At 41.1% G+C, this 15,982-nt stretch overlaps 1 long non-coding RNA gene across 1 annotated transcript in view; it reads right to left on the bottom strand.

Annotated features, from left to right (window-relative positions):
- Positions 1 to 495: 495 nt before the first annotated feature.
- The window catches only part of LOC134548614 (uncharacterized), a 34,088-nt gene continuing 18,601 nt past the window's right edge, over positions 496 to 15,982 (bottom strand). Inside the window, exon 3 of the long non-coding RNA XR_010079821.1 lies at positions 496 to 1,917. This is a non-coding gene — a long non-coding RNA (uncharacterized LOC134548614). The remainder of the gene's footprint in view (positions 1,918 to 15,982) is intronic.

Genomic DNA, 15,982 nt, shown 5'->3' with positions numbered 1-15,982 from the left:
ATATTATATTATATTATATTATATTATATTATATTATATTATATTATATTATATTATATTGATGTGATATATATATTATATCTATTATAATACATTTGAGAGCACTTTTAAGCCTTGTGCAAAGCCTGTCTTTCGTGTGTGTTTATCACAAGTCAGAAGATTACACTGAATCCCCAGAGGGCCCACATGGAGAAGCAGACACAGATAAACCATTAAGATTTCTGTGTTGGTCCAGGGGGTTGCAGAGACTCACAAGCATAAGAAACACATAAAGTGTGTCCAGAAAATACCTTGATGGAAGCAGGAAAGGAAAGCAGCCTGCTGACACTGAGAGGGATACAAATAGAGAAAGCTTGACTGAATATGAAACAGGTGGTAAATCTTGTAATTTTATTCCCAAGGCAAATTTATTAATATGAATTCTACATTACATTTAACAATTTGCATTGCATTAAAAATGAAGAATTTTTTTATTTCACAGAAATATCATTAGCTTTTTTTTAAATGGTGTATGAATTACCTCTGTAATTACTTCTGTTATTCACTGCACTTAAATATTGCCTCAGGAAAGCTACGACCGTATAAACACTCCATAAACCCTCCATCTTGTTCTTAAATTAACTAGACCTGAGAGCTAATTATGACATTTCTTCTCACTAAAGTGTGCTCTTCCTTCCTTAGGTAGGATAACAATCACTCCCTGGAGACCTCTATTAAATCCAGGCCTTTAGCACCACAGATAAAATCATAGGAATTACAGCATTTTGTTGTAGAACTGACAGTGGGAATAAATGTACAGAAATAAGAGTAGAAGTTTCTTAACAAACTAAGTTTCCTTCACGTAAACTGATAAATAAATACAGAAAATAGCCTGGGTCTAACAGGTTATGATAACATAGCATGAGACCTAACTTAAGCCTTGTATTACAATAGCATCAAAAATGTCCTAGGTGCTGCTGAGAGAAAGAATTAAAATTCTTCTCTGGTGTCAGCAGACAGATTATCTGGTTTGCAGTGAAGGTATATCACAGAGGCAGAGACTTCGGTGATGTCTCAGCACACAATATTTTGGGATGACATCATTTATTAGGTTCAGCCTTATTGGGCTCCATGCTGTCCAGATATCTGCAGTCCTCCCAAGGTCACCACATCTCTGCTTTTTGCCACTGGTTTTTGACTACCAAGTGCCCAATGGCTACATCTGCTCCTCTGTGGGAGGCTGCAGTCTCTTAGAACTGCCATGACCCAGTCAAAAGGGAGAAAATATAAGTGAAGCACAGGACAACATGTTTATGTGGGGAAGAATGTATTTACCTTGACTTATTAGGAGAATTTTCCCCAATTACATTTAAAGAAGAAACATTTTGTTCTTCCATGTGTGAGGGCAGTAGAAGGGAGCTAGGGGAAGAATCTGGAAGGCTGAGGACAAAAGTTACAGCTGAGAGTGCAGCCAAGCTGAGGGAAATGAGGAGCAGGGAAACACCAGGGCAATTCCTGACAGAATCAAGCCTTAGAAATAGTGTCATAATGCTCTAAAAGGCTGTACTAGGAGCACAGGGAGGGAAGGTGAACACTGGCAGCAGCTGAGATGCAGGTCTTTGTGAAGAACCCAAGATGAAAGCTCCTTCATGAGGCAAGGGCACTTCTCCAACATGCTGAGTGACATTTTCCCCCAGGCTGCCGCTGCTGGCAGCTCTGTGCAGATGTGCTCTGAGACTCTCCTCAATTCCCATCTCCACCCCACAGATGCCTGGGCAGGGCTCACAGCCAGAAGGTGCTCCTGGGCTGGGGAGGAGGTTCAAACTTGATGGTGTTGGCAAGCTCCCCTGTGCCCTGGCAAGAGCTGCCCAGAGCACCTGCAGTGACCTTCTCCATCCCAGATTTCCTTACAGTTCTGGAGGCTCTTCCAGTTACTGACTGTGAGTAAAACACAAAGAGAAATATATTACATTTATATATAGATTTTTCTATTAGAATGATATTTCCAGCCATGCAGCTCTTGAGCAGCAACACAGATATATCCACTCTGCAAAATGCACAAGTCTTATTCCACAGGTGTGGTGGCCCTGACCTGGGGTGAGGTGTGTGGGGTTGGGTGAGACACAGTCCTACACAGGGCACAGCAAGGAGGGAACAGCATGGCTGTCCAGGTAAACTCACACATCTTCTGTCCACCATGGCTCATTTTTTGTGTATTTCCCTCTAGACCAATCTTTTCTCATGTCTTGTGGAAAGATTGTGAACTCCTCAAGGAAATGTATCTTCACTCTCTGGTTATTGCCTGCAGGTTTATCCACTGATTTCCTCCAGTGCTCTTCTGTCTCCACCAGGACCTACACAGGGCTAGCAGTTTTTCCTCCGCATTGCTAAATCTATTCTAAATCCCCAAATTAGAGATGTAAATTCACAAGTGGAGCGCAGGAGGCCCACAGCACCACAGAGAGAAAAACAAATAGCAATCCTGCTCTGGTCTTTCCATCTTCCTCTACAGGACTACAGTGCTCACACTGAACCAGGACAGCCCTCTTCAGTCATAGATGTGACTTTATTTTTAATTTATTTTTTTATTATTATTACAGATGACATCTTTTTTCCAAGGAGCAAAGCCTACAAGTTACAGAGGATCTGGTAAAGCCATTTTTGTGCTGCTGGCTGGAGCCCAGTGGCTTGGTCAGGCAACCCATCCTAGCCAGATTCTTCTAAGAAGAGCAAAGGTAAGTGACCAAACCCAGAGGTTCTGTTTCACGACAGATGAACACGGGAATGGCAGCACTCAGAGCACTCTAGTCTGGCATCATTTCCACAGGGCTGCTCCATCACTGCACCTTGTCCCCTCGGGCTCCCTCTGAAACACACAGATCCAATCACCTAGCAACCAAACTCAGGGCTCAAACACTTGTAACACATTCAGGCAGGAACTGCAAAAGGAGGGAGGCTATTGACTTGGGTCCAAATAATTATTTTTCTTAACGAAGATGATATAATCCTGATTACAGGGATAATGGAGACTTTTAAAATAGCTACGAATAATTATAATTAAATAATAAAAATAACTATCATAAATATAGTCACCCTGAATCATAATAATGTCCTTTTTCACATACTTCTGATTCAGTATTTTGGAGATATCAAAACCCAACTGATTTTCTTTGTCATTTCAGGTCCCTAAGTTGAGAAATTCTCTTGGAGAGGAAAAAGACTATGAACAACCTTGGGTTTATTGGCTCAAAGTTCCAAGTAATCCAGTTTTTTAAGTTTTATGTTCCTATTTCTGTCTGCATATTACTTGGGGGATGAACCTGTAGACAGAGAAGGAAAAATAGGGCACAATTATTAGAAACAGGGGGGTGATGTTCTTTATCACTTCATCTTAGAGAAAAAACAGCACTTCCTCTATCATTCCAGTCAAGAGATGTTCTTAAGAAAAAAAAGATAAGTTATAAAATTGGTGCAGAGCATCAATATCTATAGTGTACTGAGAAGCAACCAAGTTACTCAGCTTTTTCAGTGGTATGAAAGTAGACCTACAAAGTGCAGAGGAAAAAGTGAGGGAAGGATTCAAGGCTAGATAAATGTTGCTTTTGCTTTTAAGGAAAAAAAAATCTTCTGCAATTTTGTTTCTTCCTTTAAGAGGTATTTTAAATTTTCTTTGGTTCAAAAAATAAAATCTGTTACAATTATAGTAATTCTAAAACTGCAGAACCAGGCAGCCTCTCTCTCTCTTCCAAATGTCCTTTGGAAGTTCAGCATTTGGACACAATAACTTATTCTGCCTAAATTGATCAAATCTGTCAGTTTCTGGAATGGGAGCAAACACCTATATCTATATGAAGTCCAGGACAGGACAAAAAAGCTTCTGTTTGACCTAGCATGTCTAGAATCCATGAAAAGATTCCAGAGCTTAAAAGTGTTGCTTCACTGAGAGCCTTTGAGCTATTCTCAACTAAATCATGGTATGCAAAGCATAATACACATCACAGATAATTGAGAATCCTCATTTCTTCCATATTTCTGGTATTATTCTTAACACATTTTTACGGCTTCTACCCATTGCAATAAATTTTTCTACATTTTTAAATGCTATTGTAAAAAGAAATTATTATCTTTTTTTTCCCTTGTTTACAAAACACCTGACAGATTTTTCTGGGACACCTCTTCCTGCAAGCTATCTGACTCATCTAATACAGGACCTTGCAAGAAGCTCAGGGAATGTCCCTCTTCTCAGAACACCAATACAGAATACAGATGACAATGACTTGCTACAACTTGTTGAGGGACTGCAGCTTGCCCAGGGATCAGGTTGGACTGGGAGGTGCTTACAAGGTCTTCTTGAGTTGTCTGCCACTCTATACTGCCTCTTCTGTCACAGGTCACCAGGCCCAAAAGCCACTGATCCCCAACTGCACCGTAGTGAAGCTCTCCCTAAGGTGGAACTAATACACAAGAGAAGCCTCTTTTGAGTCAATGTTGTGCTGAGCAGATCAAAGCAAATACAGCTGGGTCAAGTCAGTGAATTTATTTTCCCAGTGGACACATTTATATATCTCATATAATGGTATCAAAAATATTTAGATACATCTGCATGCACTGGGGCATTAGCATGGAATATGTTTGATTCCCTTTCCTCAGAGCTGTGATTTACTCCACACAAAATAAATATCCATTTATTCACTATGTGAAGACAACATGGTGGACTGGAGTGACGTGGTGCTCACTAATGCAAACCACACTCCACAAGCTGATGAACTGCTCCTCACAACTCCTTCTCTTTAGTCCTCTACTATGGAAGTGGCAAATACTTTACATTAGAATTTCTTTTTCATTTTGTTTTTCTCCTGGCTCTCAACCATGGCATTCATACTGCTACTCTTAACATTTGCAAGCAACCACTATTTTCATCATCTCTTCTCTCACATTTAATTCATCAAAAAAAACCCCTGCACTTTTAAGTTCACATTTTCCATATTCTCAGAAACCAGTGTTTTGGATCATAGTAATTTTAAACTCTGGGTTTTTTTGTTTTTGTTTTTTTTTTTTTAAGCTAAAGAGAAGAAAGAAGCAAGCAGTATAGAGAGTTATTGCCTGCAAAATCACATTCTCTTGCATATAGAATGCAAACAAGGCTAGACACAAAAGGGCTGGAGAGGTTGCCTAGCATATATGATGTTGCCACTATTGAACATGTCCTGTTTCCATGAAGGTAGGTTCAAAGTTCAAACTCACTGTCATGATTTATCATGGACTTTATAATGAAATTTATCATTTCCACCATTGTGACAAACCAGGCTCTCAGTAAATAATAAATGAAGGCCACATCCTGAGACTTCAAGGCCAGTTTCAAGATGCAAAAGTGGAGCTAACCAAAAGGTTCACCTCATCTTTAATCCCCAAAGTGAGCTGTGTCCACTGTGACACTTCAGAGCCTGCACACTTTTGAACTCTGAGTCCATATTTTCGCTGAGGAACCACAATGAAATCAATGATCACAACAGCTCTCTCCAGTTGCCATGAGTGAACTGCAGGACATTGTGTTACCACATTCCTGCATGTAGTTTCATCTCCTAATGACAGCTTTGCTTTGAAACTACTTATGATTTTAACAAAATTTTAAGGGGTTCCAGAAGTAGAAGGCACAGAGTGCCAGGAGGCCCCAAGCATTTCAGATGGCTTCTACAGAGGCCATTAACTCCAACTTCCTGAACCCTGACGGCCCAGGAAAACACAGTGCATGCCTGGAAGGAGCTCAAACAGCAACATGAACATTAAATGAAATCCAGACAGACAAACCACAGATCCAAGATTTTCACCCCCAGTCAGCAGCAGCAGGCAGAGAAACTCACAGTGTTCAGTGCACTGTAGGAGGATAGAGGTGCAATAAAAGAGTGAAACATTGAGGAATTGATGAAAAATTTAAAGATAATATCTAGACAGCTTACTGTCTTTTTTTAACAGCTGCTTGGGGTAAAAGTAAGGGAGAAGGGACAAATAAGAAGTTTTTCAGAGGTCTGCACCTACCAAGTAAATTCTGTGAATATGAGGTATGAAAAGGCTCTTTAGATGACAGATTGTGTGAATCAACATATACAGGTAACCAAGGCGACCACCAATCCACAGCTGAAATGCAAAGAGTAGATTTGTTTCATTACCTTGCTAACAACTCTGGGTAGCAGAGACACACAGGGGGACAGGCTCCCTTACAAAAAGGGGGAGCCTGTTGCCTGCCCCACTATTTGAAAAGGCTCCATGCATGCACAGTTTATCACAAGGCTGTGCTTTTATTCTCTCTCTCTTCTCCAGCAGAAGGCTGAAGCATGTCTTTGGGAGTGTATTATCCCTACACAGGAATACTCTTCAAAACAGGCAGTGAAGGAACAACAGTAAGCATAATAAAAGGAGTTGTCCCAAAATGATATTCTTAGCATTCCCAGCTGAAAGGTCAGTTTGAGTGAAACTATTGCCCCCTCAGCAAATCTTCTGGTTCCAACCTTCTCCTCTCAACTCAGATTAACTTGGATTTAAGTAAAATAATCCTTTTCCAATTATCGAGGGAGGTCATTCAATACTAAAAAATGGCCAGTTACAAGAACATGCATATAGACTCATAGCCACATGAGATAAAACATCTAGTCTGTCTACACTGTCTTTTGGTTGAAAGTGTTGTGCACATAATGAAAAAACTTTTCAGACCAAGAAATGTAGGGGGAAAACTAAAAACCCAACTGAGCACTGCTGACTTTTTTCACTAGATCATTTATTGAAGACATTTGTAACTCAAAGATGAACAAATGCTTGACTAGAAGAAGCAGGACACACAATAAAGGATGTCTGAAAATATGGTATTATAAGAAAATTGCCAGAAATCCAAGTTTTACATGAAAGAAATAAAGTACCTTTCATCATTATATGCCAAAACTAATGGGGAATTTGGTTGATTTGCACTGGCCGGTCAGAACTGTCTTGAGTTAAAAATTATCCATTTGCTTATGCCTGGGGATCCCAGAGAAACTGGAATCCTAGGAAGAAACACTGAACACCAGCTCATGACCTGGAAATTTAGCAGGCAGAAGCTGAAAGTGATTCACAAGCTGTTCCTGCTCAGTGAGTAAAACCAAACTGGTTTTGAGCAGTAACAATTTTCCTATTGATGTTTCTTACTATAGGACAACTGCTGAAGCAGCAAAGATACAGGTGAAGACAGGGGCAGACACAAACTGTGTCTGAGCAGCATAAAGGATTGTTCTATTGCATTTATTATAATTTCTCAGTTTAATCTAGTCACACATCAGTTCTTTCAAAAGCAAGGTCATGCAGTTTTCTCCATGTTTCCAGTGACACACCAGTGTTAAACAAAAACATGTGGAGCAATGTAACTATGTGCAGGCTACAGCCTCTGAACAGTAAGAACTTCTTGTTACCTTATTTCAGCATATAATTTCATTTCTTCTGGACTGAGATCAGCGTTAGCTAACAGCATTGTTCTCCTTCATTTCCTAAGAGCTTTGTAAAAACTGGGCTTGCTGTGCAACTGTCCTAAAGCTGTGGGAGCCCACGTCCACCAGTGCAAGCAGAGACAGAGAATGCACCTCTATCAGACAGAGCACGTGTGTGTGCATGCATCCCAGTGTGAAGGGTTCCCCAGGAATATTAGAAATCACATCTGGCACTGTTAGACTTTCCTGCTGATGCCAGGACAAGCAATGGGAAAAAGAGGTGATGGACACAATGGTTGGTTTCTGCTGGGTGCTGAAGGAGAGATAGATGTGGAAAAAGATGGAAAATCCTCAAGACAGCATGGAGGACTGGGATGCACTTATGCTCGAGATGGGGTGGAGATAGAGAAGAAAACCTAAGGTGATGCAGAGATGCTCACTAATTGCTAAGGGAGAGGAAACGCTATTTTATCTCCTACATAATATATAGTTAAGAAGAGATATTGTAAATCTTTCACAAGGGAGTCACAATATACAGCCATCTTCAACCCTAACCCTGGTGTGTGAAGCCAAATGACCACATGTTGAGTGATTTGACTATGGCTAATATTTTTTCCTTACAAACATGAAGAAAATGAGCTCTGGCCACTCCTCAGAAAAAAAAAAAAAAGTATCATAAAGAAAACTGAAAACCTATTGGTAATAAATACCAAAGTACTCCCATTGTGGGGGCGGGGGGGAAGGTAATAGAAGCAATAGATGCTTCTTCCCTTATAACAATCACAATAGTATGACCATGAAAACTTGAGCCAACAGAGTTCTTTAGGATCTGAATTTTGCATGTCTGAAGTTCACCAGGGTGTGATGAAAAGACAAATAAAGCATTTTTCAGGGACAGATCCAGACACACGCTAGCAGTGCTTTGGGACAGCATCTGTCTCTCAGTCACAGCAGTAAGGGCTCACCCCAGGCAGGATCAAGGCAGTTCCTGCTCCCTCCACACCACCTGCACTGCCTGCTCGCATGCAGAAAGGAGTGCTCATCTCCCTCCCTCCCTCCAGGACCTGCTCACCCACCACATGCCAGGTCAGCCATGCTTGTACAGCTCCTAGCACCATGACTCATGGCTGCGAGACAGCTCCAAATCGTTCATCACAGATGAATCAGGACTTGTGCTGGCACCCTCTTACAGCTTGACTGCCAGCAGTGGTTGTGTTCTCAGATTATGATACTATTATGATACTAACAAACTTTAACTGTTCGTAGTATTATATGTTTCCCCTTTGCTTTGCAAAACTCAGTGCAAGTCTCTAAAGCTTTCCTTTCCATTTTCAGTAATGACTGTGATTATTAGAGAATTTTGCAGTATAACTGTATAGCCTTTATTCTTGCTTTTTCAGCAATGTAGTTGCTACAAGATTTGAGGTCTTTGGACCCATTTACAATTAGACTTTGACTATGGGAATTTTCTGACTTTTTGCAGATTTATAGACTTCTTCTCTAAGGTGTTTCTTTCAGGTTCTAACTCTCCACAGCCCCTGGATTATTTAGAAATAAAAACAGGATGCAGGCTGTGGGAGATGTGTTAACTAGTCTAGGTGACTTTAAATTCTTAAGTGCAAGTGGAGGATAAAAGTTAAGAGTTGATGTTCTCAGGAGAATCCAGAAGGTAAGATTCTGGCAGTGTGAAGGGATTATGGAGCTCATTGAAAGAGCTTTTAACTAGATTTGAGAGGACAAAAGGATAGAATGAGCCTTGCTAGAGATAAGCCTGTGGGAAGCACCCCAATATTTGAGGGATGGTGTGTAGCCAAGTCCTTTGGCCTGTGGAGGAAGGGGATGGAGATCCTTCTGGCAGCAAAGACACAAGGGCTTTCAGTGTGACAGAAACCACAGAAGCACCTGAGAATGGTCACCCAAGAATTTGGGCTTCCCTGTCCAAAAAAGTGGTAGAGTCAACAACCAAACTGAAGTACATCTACACCAATGCATGCAGCATGGGCAACAAACGTGAGAAGCCGGGAGCCATTGAGCAGCAGGAAAACTATGACACATTGTGGGATGGCTTGAACAATGGAGCACTGCTATGGATGGCAATAAACTGTTCAGAAGGGATAGGCGAGGAAGGATGGGTGGTGCGGTGGTCCTGTGGCTTAGCGAATGCCTTGATTGTCTGGAGCTTAGTGACTGTGACAGTAGGGTGGAATGTTTATGGGAGATCTTCCCTGGAAGATTCCAGGGAAGGCCAAGGAGGCAAATATCCTGGTGGGTGTCTCTTACAGACAACCCAAGCAGGATGAAGAGGCAGAAGGAATATTCTGTAAGCCCCTGAGAAAAGTCTCACAAGCACTGGCCCTTCTTCTAGGGGGACTTCTGCTTACCAGGCTGCTGGAAATACAACAGAGCAGAGAGGAAACAGACCAGGAGGTTCCTGGACAGGGTGTTGAGACAATTCTTGACACAGCTGGTCAGTGTGCCAACCAGGGGACGTGCCCCACAGGACATATATTTAGTGAACAGAGAAGAGATAGTGGGAGATGTGATGGCTAGAGGCTGTCTTGGGAACAGTAATCATTAAATGATAGAATTTTCACTTATTGGAGAAGTCAGGAGGTGGACTGGCAGAACTGACAACTAGGACTTCCACAGGTCAGATTTTGGCCTGTTTAGGAGCCTGGTTGACAGCATCCTGAAGGGGGAAAATGTCCAGGAATTCTGGATATTCTTCAAGAAGTAAATTTTAAAGATTCAAGAGCAGGTTGGATAGACCTCTCAGGAAGACTACAAAAATTTTGTGATGTTATGCAGGGAGAAAATCAGAAGGGCTAAATCCCAGCCGGAACTTATCTGGCTACTGCAGTAAAAGACAACAAAATCTTTTCTATAAATACAACAAAATTAGCAGCAAAAGTGGAACTAAGGAGAATCTCCATCCTTTATTAGATACAAGGAGAAACATAGTGACAAATGATGATGAAAAGAATGAAGCTATATGCATGCCTTTAAAAGTAAGATCAGTTGTTCATGAGGTACCCATTCCCCTGGGCTAAAAGACAGGAACACAGAGAAAAAATGAAGTTCCCAAAATCCAAGGGGAAATGGTTATTGATCTGCTACACCACTTAGACACACACAAGTCTATGGGGATGGATGGGGTCCACAAAAGAGGACTGAGGGAGCTGATGAAAGTGCTCACTGAGCTACTTTCAATTGCTTACCAGCAGCTCTGGCTAACTGGGCAGGTCACAGTTGACTGGAATTCAGCACCTTTCCTCCTCAGCAAGTTCACTGAGGATACAAAACTGGGAGGAGTGGCTGATACCTCAGAGAGCTGTGGAACTTCAGATGGATCTTGACAGGTTGGAGAGACAGCCAGAGAAGAACCCTCTGAAATTCAGCAAGGGTAAATGCAGGGTCCTGCACCTGGGGAGGAAAAACCTCAAGCACTGGTACAGGCTGGGGACTGACCTGCTGGAAAGCTCTGTGGAGAAGGGCCTGGGATCTGGAGCATGAGATCAGTGAGGAGTGTCTGAGGGAATTGGAGTTGTTTAGCCCAGGGGAAAGGGAGGCTCAGGAAGAAACTTATCACTCTCTGCAACTGAAAGGCGGATGTAGTGGAGAGTTCAGTCTCTTCTCCCAAGTAACAAGTGATAGAATGAGAGGAAGTGCCCTCAAGCTGTGCTGGAGAGATTTAGATAGGACACAAGGAAGAACTTCTTTACTGGAAGGGCGGTCAGACATTGGACTGGGCTGCCCAGAGGAGTGGTTTGGTTTAAAAAATGTGTGGATGTGTTAACCTAGGGACAGGGTTTAGTGATAAGTGTGTAACAGTGCTGGGTTAATGACTGGAACTGATGATGATCTCACAGATCTCTTCCAACCAAAATGGTTGATTCTAAGATTTGATGATCTGAGATACCTACACTGAGCAAAAGATCTCCCTCTTCCATGCATTTCTTTAACCATCTTTCAGTCCTAGCTTTTTGATGGTGCCTGTCTTGCATTTCCTTTTTTTAATATATATATCTTAATATATAGATAGATAGATACCTTTTTCATACATATTCATTGACATCTGTCATATACAGTCATCTCTTTTTTATAAGTTATTTTGCTATACCTGTCACCAGCAGTGCAACAAAGAAGTATTTCTCTCACGAAGAAGTGCTGGCATTTCCCTAGCTTGTTCAATATCCAAAAGACATCATAGCATAACTGCACTTTATCAAAGAGATTGATCATGACTAATGCTCATAGAATCTTGACCCCACAACCTGTACCAGTGAGCTCCCACAAAAGCCCTAAATGATTTAATTAGCAGTAAGCAGCTATATTCTTCAGATAAATGAGAGGATTGGATGAATACATGCATCCATCAACATGTTTTGGCAAAAGGAAACATCTTATGAGAACTGGGGCCTTATAGAGTCACACACACTTTCTTTGCAAAGCACTTTCCATAGACTGCATCTCATAAATATCCTTTAACAACTTCATGTTCTCTATGCTTCAGCAAACTGAACTTATTGCTGATGATTGAGTGAGGCCTGGATGATTTTGATGTGGTGTCACTAATGGGTGTTTCCCCTTGGGAGGTTTCCCAAACATTTTTCCAAACAGTGGAGTTTGTTTGTTTATCACGATCTGATGGAAAGAGTCCCATTTCAGCAAGACCTGTCAGGCATGTCTTGCTCATTTTTCCCTGGCAGATTGCTGCACTCCTGTACCAGCAGTCCCTCAGCAGGCAGCAGCCAGATGTACCACTGAACATCAGTAATTTTCCCTGAAGGATTTTGAAAATGGCAAATCCCATTATGGGATTTCTGGAATTCAAGCAAAAAAAGTTTGAAAATTTGAAGGTACACTTCACCTCTCTCTGCTGCACCTTTTCCACATGCCATCTCTGGGAATTAGAGGCTGCTCAGATGGGGAAGCCAGCAGGAGGTAAAGAGATACCTGCGCTGTTAAATGGGAAGAGGCTGGGAAGCCAGCTCAGCCACACCACACAGTCTGTCCACTCTGCTGTCATGTTAGTTTGCTCCATGGTTCAGTCTTGGTGTGTTCCACCTAGCTGCCTCCCAGACAACCTCCTAGTATGGCTCTGGGGGTGTTTTACAAGAGGGACCCCTCTCTGTAGAGACTGCATTATATCAGATTTTGTACAAGTCCTTCAATGTTGTCAGATTCTGTATTCTGAAACACTCCACATGATTCCCAACTCCGCTTCCCCAGAACCCTCAGCACACAATGTAATTTTCAGGTTATAAAAACACAGTTTTGCAGGCTGCAATACAGCCCCTACACTGTTTTAGACACCATGAATTGAAGCCCAGCACATGCTCTTTAACCCTCAGGCTCACCAGACAGGGCCTCGGGAAACCCAGAACAAAGTACTACATATACAATGTGGCTGTCACTTTGCCACTGTCTTTCCAGGGGCTCTGGTCATGATGCAGAGAGATTGCAGATGTCAGAGAGAAATTTCCACCCATATTTTTTCTAATCTTTACCTGATGTCGCTGCCGTCAGAGACAGGACTCTTGTTCACAGCCCATCCTTTTGCTTTGCAAGTGTCTGCATTTACCCCCACCAAGGAACCAAGCTATTAAACTGTTACAACTGCAGTTCCAGCAGCCTGGTCACCCCTCCTAACAGTTCATGTGCAAATCTCCTCTCCAGCAGCCAGAGAGGAGCATGCCAGACATGAGGTGTCTCATTATTTCTTGTTCCCAGCTTCCAGCAGCAGTTGGCACACCCTGCTGCAGTTTAAGCCTCAGATGTCAGATGTCATTGTGCAAAGCTTCCAGACACAACCCTTTGGTCTCCTCCAGTGCCTCTGCTCCTTGTCAGACCTATACTCCACAATTTCCATTCTTCACTTGGCAAGGGCTCTGAGGCACTGATTCCATTTCATTTTCCAATGAAATCTCAGTTCAGTAATACTTACTTGGCCTGGCTTCTTAAGCAGATATTTCAAAAGTATTTAGTGTTTTTTAAAATAAATATTAAAAAAAACAAGCTCTGGATATCTCTCTCAGATACCTCTTTGCACCTTGATTGATGCAAGGGTTTTTCTTCCACTTCACCAGTCCTTTCAGTTGTCTGCTCATTGATACATTCTCTGACTGAACTGTCTGCTTGAGCTCACAGAGTTTTTCCATATGTAGCTAAGTTTCACCTGGGAGATGATTTGTAATTCTCTGGCCTTTTTTAGTGAAGAATATAATCACTTGTGATGCTGTGATAATGACTATACATTTTACCTTGAGAAGTTGTTCTTTGGCCAACTTTTATCCTTGTAGTAATTGACTCTGAGCAACTTTGTGCCTTCGCTGATAGACAGATATCAACACCTACTGTGCTATTCTTACCCATCAGAAACAGTTTGAAAAAATAACTTTGCATCTGGTGATCCAAAATACTAGGACCTGCTCATGCCTTAAAAGTAAAGAAATCGGATTTGTATCTTTTATAAGACCTTTGTGTCTTTGTAACAGGTTTGTAACTTTATAGATCTTCAGATATATTTGTATATCTACTTTTTTTAGTATCATGAGAAAAAAAAAATAATGTGTGGTATCAGCATGCCTTGCAAGATTTTAGACTCAGGAATTAGTTATTAGTCAATGCGCTTCAGTCACAAGCTAACCTAAAGAAATTCCTTTTTGTTTAACTGTCAGCTTCCCTTATTCCTCATTCATTCTGGGATGAAGCGCAGTAGCAGTGCCACCTAGGTTTAGTGTTGGACCTGAAAAAGTAGCACTGGCCCTTTAAAGTAGCTAAAAACTCAGTTGTGCCAGGCACAGGAAATGTTCAAGGCTAGACTGGATGGAAGTCTGAGCAACCTGATCTAGTTGAAGATGTCCTTGCTCATTGCAGAGGGGGTTACACGAGGTGACTTTTAAAGATCCCTTCAAACTACCCTGTGATTCTATGATCCAAAATCAAAGCAAAGTTCCCATTCAGTTATTAAACTTTCGGCATATACAGGATGAACTTTGCAAAGAAAGATAAGGAAGAAAATAATTACTGTTATGCTGCCTCTTTGAAACAAGGAAGACATTGTTACTCTTTCCTCATCCTCTCAGATTCAAGCTGGACAGAAACCAGAATAACTTGAAAAAGGGTTAGTAAATCCTTGATGTCTATTTAAATGGCCAGTTTTAGGCAACCAGGATTAACCAGACTAAAGAATTCTAAAATTATTTCTCTACTCTTAACATCAGTTTTCCTTTTAATCCCCTGATCCTCATTTCTTAGTTTGCCCTCTGTGCTCTGCTACTCACAGTGAAAAAAAATTAATGCGGTGATGACGAGATGGAAATATCAGTCCCTGCAACTGAACTCTGCCAATTGAATCCCTGACTTCAGCATGATGTAGCTGCAGAGCAGAGTACTGCTGGACTGCTCAAAAACACTGCATTTTAATTTTTTTTCTTAAATTCATGTAGGTCAATTATGAGTGAGTTTATTCCAGCCATTACATGTATGACCCCAAAAAACAATTTCATACAGTGTATAAATGACACAAAAATCCATCATTTACATGCAGCTTTTAAAAACAAATTGGTGGGGTTGGACTGTGAAAAACAAAAGCAAAAGATTTTGCCTTGCACCAAGCCTCTCCTCCCTTTGCTCCTGAGAAGACTATCTGCCATTTTTGTTTTACTTTTTTCATCAGATATTTTTCTAACTGAGATGATTCCTAAATTTTTTTTCCAAAACAATAAGATTTCAAGAAATAATCATAAAAGCCTGGGTGAAGTCACTACTGCAGTGAAGCTGATGAAAACTCAGTTAGCACATACCTCCCTGTGAAGCTGATAAGTTGCTACCCACTCCAACAACAATTGAATACCAAACATACTGCAAAATCTTCTTTCCTTCCTTGATTTTATCTTTATTTCACTTTGGCAGGTAGCAACTGCCTTTCCACTATTACAAACTTTTCTAATGCTTCACAGAGACCACTGTTGAATGCATGACTATAAAATCTATCTTTACATTGAGCCACTGAATGTTATAACAAAGGGAAAATACCTCCCCTGGGAAAAAAAATACTCTGATTTCTATCTTTCAAGTCCCACTGAAAAATTACTGAATAAAATGGATTCTTATATCAAGGAGAACAAGAGCCATCAGTGAAATCAATAGTTTCTAAGGTATAGGATGAACCACACTGCTTAAAATCTTTGTTACAAGACTTGAGTTGTTGAGAAAAGGTCACTAAATATCTGAGCATTTAGTGAAACCGGGGGTTTTCTTCTTCTGATATCACACACACACATACACACACACCAGAAACCTACACTTTCAAAATTTCAAGCATTGTTACTATGAATGGAGAGAATATAAATAACTAGGATGTTGGGAGAAAAGTAACGATCAGTGATCACTGAGCTATGCCTCCCTACTGGATTGAATGAGATTATGCACATCAAGTAAAAAAGGGCTGGATGAAAGTCTCTTCTCCCAGGCAGCAGCTGACGGAATGAGGGGACAACAGTCTTAAGCTGCACCATAGAAAGTTAAGGTTGGATTTTAGAAAAAAA

Source organism: Prinia subflava, chromosome 3 (assembly GCF_021018805.1).
Source record: "Prinia subflava isolate CZ2003 ecotype Zambia chromosome 3, Cam_Psub_1.2, whole genome shotgun sequence".
In the NCBI taxonomy this organism is placed as follows: Eukaryota; Metazoa; Chordata; class Aves; order Passeriformes; family Cisticolidae; genus Prinia; species Prinia subflava.
Note: the sequence above shows the minus strand (reverse complement) of the source record. Positions and strands in the feature narration are given on the sequence as shown.